Source organism: Camellia sinensis, chromosome 5 (genome assembly GCF_055761805.1).
Source record: "Camellia sinensis isolate YWXY chromosome 5, ASM5576180v1, whole genome shotgun sequence".
In the NCBI taxonomy this organism is placed as follows: Eukaryota; Viridiplantae; Streptophyta; class Magnoliopsida; order Ericales; family Theaceae; genus Camellia; species Camellia sinensis.
Window position 1 is genome coordinate 63,732,489 of NC_138965.1, and position 6,781 is coordinate 63,739,269.

At 37.5% G+C, this 6,781-nt stretch overlaps 1 long non-coding RNA gene across 1 annotated transcript; it reads left to right on the plus strand.

The window, feature by feature from the left end:
• Window positions 1-4,111: 4,111 nt before the first annotated feature.
• On the plus strand, window positions 4,112-6,388 carry LOC145790661 (uncharacterized). The gene is made up of 3 exons (XR_014329572.1): window positions 4,112-4,404; window positions 5,354-5,406; window positions 6,172-6,388. It is a non-coding gene; the product is annotated as an uncharacterized LOC145790661 (long non-coding RNA).
• The last annotated feature ends 393 nt before the right edge of the window (window positions 6,389-6,781 follow it).

A 6,781-nucleotide genomic window follows, 5' to 3' on the forward strand; every position in this document is an offset into this window, starting at 1 on the left:
CACTCACACACACTTATTACATAATTGCCCTCACTCGGAGGGGCCAAATAAATATTACAGTCCAAATAATAAGCAAATAAATTATTACAGAATTTCTAATTAATTAAAAGAAAGAATGCAAAAGAAAGAAGAGGATGGCCGCAGCCTCTGCCTCGGGATGTGCGAATGATGCGTACTCGGAACCCGGCTCGCCTGGAAAACCCGTATCATACCTCTGCTACCTCTGTTTATACTGCCCTGTCTCTCTGAAAATTACCAAAGCCCCAAGATAGGTTCCTTGCATGCTGCAGAGTACCACCGGCTAGGGGAAATTCCCACCGGCAATGCATAATTTCCACCGGTTGTCCCTGGATTTATCGGCCGTTCAAAGATTGCCGGCCGGCACTAAATTCTGCCGGTCGGCAGAAACTTCCTGCAGAAGACAGTTTTGACAACAACAGAGAACAGACAGTGTATGGCATGGGATTTCAGGCATATGTGAGCATGGTCATGCTTCCCATCATGCTTTGAACTCAGGGAAGCATGACCCTCGATCCTCGAGCCATCAATGGTGCATGATAGCCCAAGGGATCAAGTTTGCCACTTGATATAAAGATGCATGCGACACACAAATGAGGGCCAAGGCCTTATCATGTCGAAGTCAAAGGCCCCGGTGACCGAGAGTTAAGGCACGTTTCATCACTTATGGTATGAACGCCCCTTAACACTCACACTTGGTTTGACACCCCAAACCACATAATGCAATGCATGTTATGCAAACATTGCTCAAAATGCAACATGATAACAAGATACAAGGCATATCAAGTGTCATGCAACTAATATGGCAAGCATGCAATGTTTAGGCATCAAATATGGACAATTTAAGCAATGGAATCATCATGCTACAACACCTAATGAAGCAACCATGCAACAAACATGAAACAAGCATGCAATGGTGGCTTAAAATGGTAAAGGGGCAGACCTTCACCCACCTCAAAACAGTGGCCAAAAGTGTCCAAAAGGTGGACCAATGCTCATGCCAACAAGCAAACCAAAGGTCCTAAGGTTAAGGCACAAAAAGGAGGCACTTCACTCCCACCAACATGACCACTCATGGCATGACTAAGACAAGTGAAAACAGAATTTTTACATGCGAAAATGGACCCCAAAAACCTACTAACATGGCAGCTAAAGTGGCTCCAAAGAGGCATATGCACCGAAGTTCATTCCTAGGCATAAGAGGGCACGCCCTCAAGGCATAAAAGAGGTCACACATGCACACATGTAAACATGATTTTGGACTGAAATATGGTCCTAAATGATGACAAATTATGGTGATGGCCTAAGCTATGCATGTTAGAGATCAATCTACTTAAAGCTTACAAGCTAAAACACAAAGAGGGGATACCAAATAAGGCAAGCATGGCTGAAATAGATGGCCAACAGACCTTAGTCATGGTAAAATAACGCCAACATCTTCATGGAACCAAGCCAACATATGCAAGAATTAAGGCCCTAACACAAGATACAATTCTAGGCCAAATGGAGAAGTGTAAAGAAAGTATATTAAGCATGCAAATGAGTACAAATCCGGCCAAAAACAGAGATCATATATGACCCAAAACACCCAAAAAAACTTCTGAAATGAGGCCAAAAATGATCAAGCATGCATGTTACCCTTTTGGGCCAAAATGCAAGGAAACAAGACAATGAAGGGAGAGGGGTGTCCCTCCCCTATGCAAGACTTCAAACCACCTTCCTCACCACTGAAAATCCACTAGTTTTCAGTGGTGAGAAGACCAAAACACTTAAGCGAACAAAGCCTTACCAAAGAGGCAACAAAAAGGCCAAATAAGGCCTAAGAGGGTGAGTTTAAACTCAAACCACAAAGGACCCTTAATGAAAGTTCTTAAGCATGAAAATACAAGCCTTTTTTATGTTATGCACAAAAACTAAATCAGCAAGTAAGATAGGTAAAAGACTAGTGTAAGTTTGGGGGAACTAAAGTAAAATACTCACCCTTGAAGCACACTTCAAGAACAGCCAAGGCAGCCCCCTTCTTTTGATAAAAAACAGTCCAAAAACTCAAGAATCAACCCTCAAAGTCCTCAATCTTGGAGCAAGGTGTAATAGTGTGTGTATTGGTGCAAAAGTAAGGTAAAATCACACTTTTAGGCCAAGAAACACACACAAGGGAGGAGAGAGAGGGAAATATAGAGATAGGGTGTATCTATAAGTGTAAGCTCTGGTTTTTGCCTTCAAAGTCTCTAACCTAGAGCAAGGAGAAAGCCTCTCCTCTTATAGAAGTCCCTCTTGCAAAGCTTACACAACAAGCTTGCTTAGAGGGACATCCCTCCATACACGTGTATGGAGGGAGGCAGAGTTGGTGCCAGCTATCACAGCTGGCACAAAATATCTACATAAAGTAGATGAACAGTGGTCGGCTGCCCAAAAATGTCATTTTGACAAAATTTAGTGTCGACCGGCAACAAACAGTGCCGATCGGCAATAAAAAGTGTCGATGGCATCAAAAACCAGCCGGTGACCTTTAGCCACTGCCGGTGGTGTGTAGGGATGCCTCACAAGGCATTCCCTGCCCTTCCAAGGCAAAACACAAATGTTTGGTGCAAAACCAGACACTAAACGGTCGAATTCGGAGATCCTGAGACAAGGCGCGTAGCCGAGACTTCCGGGAACTCCAAACGAACACAAACATGGGTGATCACCGGGCGTTCAAACGGTGACGTCCAAGTCTCGAGGACAGTCAAAAATGGGGTGTCTGTAGATGCTCAATTCATGCCTAAGAATGCTTAGAACAAAATGGGAATGCACATTTGATTAGAACATGCCTTTTCAAAAATTGCTAAAACAGAGCACTTCGCTCGAGCGGACCATTTGGCCTACAAAAGTATCGGATGGTTCGAATCTAGGCTCGATGTTTGCTCGAACCAAGGTGCAAAATAAAGGCAGTCGTTCAAGCGATGACTTGGTCGCTCGAGCCAACTGCAAATGTCTGCAAAAATACTGGATCCATGCAATGTGCGCTCAAACAACAGATTCTTTGCTCGAGCGGTGAGGCAGAATTCTGGAAATTCCATAACAGAGTTGAGCTTTAAGCTTACATTTCATACACAAACTCTTGCATGGCTTGTAAACCACTTCTCAAAGACTTAAAACTCTTCCAAAAACATGAATTCAAAACCAATTTGCAAAAATCAAAGCTTCAAATCACGTAATTCACTTCTAATTCTTTGTAATTCATGCATGCATGTACAATTCATCTTTCAAATTCAACATGGATGAGATAATCATGCTCCAAAAATGGTGAAACTTAACAAAACTATGCATTCTAACTCAATTCTTACATTTGAACATATAATCTCTTTGAATTCACATATTTGATTATTTAAACTCATGATTTAGGGTTCAAAAGCTTACCTAAGGTCTTCAATTGAGCTCAATTTAGCAAATTCTTAAGTTGAACTTCACAATTCTTCAATCCTTAATCAAAATTCTTCAAATTTAAGCTCTTTCTCTCTCTACAATTGAAGTCTCTCTCCCTCTAGAGCTCTCCCTCAGATTTTTGAGTTCAAAAAAGATTAAGGAAGTCTGAACCCCTAATTATACCATATATATATATATATATATATATGTGAAGGGGTGATTAGATTAGGAGATTAATCAAGGTTTAAGATTAACTAATTACATTTAGTTCCAATTAGTTTAATCTAATTAATTTAGAAAGAATCAAATTTTAATCAAACTTTCTAATAGGTTCTAAAAATTATATTGATCACAATAAATTAACCAATTTTGGTTTTTGACGCCATTAAGACCTTCAATTTTCAGATCAAAGCAAAATTCTTAACAGATTTTCCTACGATCAACAGATATAAAGTCAAAAACATATTAATGACATTTTTTCATTCAAATTCACACTTAATGTGAGAACCCGAATATAAAAATTAAGTAAATAACTAAATAATAATTTTACAAATCTCAAATATTTTATTATGAATCTTTAAGTGCAAATTAAATATTATTGGAAGATCTTTTAATTAATTTTAAAACCTAAAATAAATTTATGGTGAAAGTCTTCAATTTAAAGGCAAGATTTATTATTTAAAAATAAATAAATAAATAATAAAATAAAATAAAATTAAGTGTCAAATTAGTAAGCATATTTTGATCTAATAGTAGTTGTATTTTATTTAAATTAATGGAGAGATAAAATAAAATAAAATAAAACAAAGGACATTTTTGTCTAGAGTCATTTATGTTATGTATAACAAAGAAAAGAAAAGAAAAACCCTAGGTTCCTAATACATTCTATAGCAGCAGCCACACAGCCACGGGGAGGAAGAAGTTTGAGAGAAAAGAAGAAGAAAAAAGGGGATTGCAAACAAGGAGTAATTTTTGGGTGTGGTAGGTATCTTTCTTCTTTCTTTTTTTTTTTCTTTCTTTGTTTTTGTTCTTTATTCTTACTCTATTATTATTTAGATCATTGATGGAGAAGTTGTAGGTTTATGTATTTTGTATATATTTATATATATATATATATATACTGTTAAGAATTTTGAGGAGTTAAATTCATGTATAAAGAATGGTGTAATTCTTAGTCCAAAAATTCTGCACAGAATCACAAACTTTAAAAATCAAGAAACCATATCAAACGGATGAATTTTAATCTGAAATTTTTACAGTAGATCAATTACACATTGAATTGCATATCTGAATTTTTTCATAATTTTTGGGAGTCGAAATCCATATAAATTGAGGTATTCAAATCTGTCCAGGAAACCAGTCCGAAACAGTAAATTCGGGATTGTTGTTCTCTTTGGGTATAAATCCAAAAATTATCAAATTAGTGTTATTAGAACCGGTTATGAGTCTAGTTTCGTACATTTTTGGCCTTGCATTGATTGCTCTTGTATATTAAGAGAACCGTTAATTTCTTTAAAGTGCTGCAGAAAACAACCTGTTTGGATATAATAAATTGTAGAAAATTATTTTGATAAGCAAATCAAGTGAAACCAATTGGGTTTGAAACTTAGGATATATTAGATCATATCTGGAGGTTATTGGAATTTCTCGAATAGCGTGGAGTGGATTTTGTAATTTTCAAAGTTAGCGAATAGATTGGGAAAACTTGTTTAAAACACTGTTTCATCTTAAAGTTATTTTTAGTTAAGTTTCGATTGGAATCTATGTCTTGGGTGATTTTAGACCTTGAAGAACATGAACTTAGGTAATATTTAAGAGTAACGGTGAGCTGGGTTGAGTCGTGTTAGTGCGCTTTAGTTGAGGTTACTTAATTCTTATTCTCTAGTATTTTTAAATTAGTTGTGACGCGTAGTTTTTATACATGGTTCAGGCCACTAGTTGGACTTTTACACTCTATTCGAGGATTATATTATTGCGTTTCAGGTGAGTAGTTTCATGCTACATATTTTTATAAATGTTCCCCTACCCTGAACTGTTGGAAAAATTAAATTGTTGTTTCATGATTAAACTGTTTTGATAAATTATTATATTATCAATTGAATCAAATTATTTCTGAAACATGTGTGAACTTGGCATACTGTAAACTATTTGTTTTGGTCTCATGTTTATAATGATGAACTACCATGTTTTGCGAAACTGATGTGTATTGATTATTGGGACCATGTGTGTATTTAGTCCAGGGAAATTATTCCACTGTGTGTGGTGACTCTGGCCACTAGGGAACAGATCCAGGTTGGGCCGTGATGACTCTAGTGCTCAACGATTGTAAGGAACAGACCTTTAAAAACAACTAGGTGACCTTCAATCGGATCGTCTTTGAGAAAAGGCCCAGGTGCCACCCTGAGGATGACTCTTAGTTCGGTATTGGATCCAACGGGGCTTATAGCCTGAGAAATGTGTGGCAGATTATTTGTTTTTATTGGTACCCAGAAAATTATTGGTGTTCATGTTATAATCTGTTTTAAGTGGAAAATGTCGTTTATCATGTTCTTGCGAGACATGAGTATTTTAAGTGTTGAATTGCGGAACCTTCTTTTTGAAACAGATTGTATTTACCAAACTGTATGCCAATCTAGTTTCTGTGATATATATCTTATTTTGGAATTGAACCCTGTTTTCAAAACTGTATTTACTATCCATGTTGCTACTCACTGAGCTATCAGCTGACTTAGTTGTTACCATTTCCAGGTGTTAGAAGGACTTAGAGTGGACTCATGGCGTAGCGGGGACTCAATTGCATGGACCTCTAGGGCATTCCTTTAGTTTAGAGTGTTATGTCAAGTTTGTGCATATTTATATTTATTCTTATCGAAGTTCATTTAGGATTATTTTTTTATATGTGGGTTGTTTATATCCCATAAGTTTGGATGGTTTTTTGATTACGGTTGATTTTGCCGTTTATAATTGACATGTCTGGATTGAGTTTTGGTTATTTATTATTAGACTATTGTTCAGTTGTTCAATGTGATTGGATTCGTGTTTAGGCTTACGTGTGCCTTGGGCTAAGTCCCTGTGGGCCACGGCCGGTCATGCCCGGATTTGGGGTGTGACACTTAATACATAAGCACATGCACAATTAAAGAATTAAAAGCATAATACAGAACGGGGTTGTCATAAACCTGGTCGTAGGCACGACTATGAAGGTCACGAGCCCCCATCGCGGGCCACGCACCTCCTCTCTTAGCGAACAGACCTAAAGGCCAAATTGGTTGCAACTTGATCGCGGCCTCTCGCGGACACGACTTACACCTCACCTATTTGTGGGCACGATTAAGCAAAGACAAGAATTCTAGGTTGC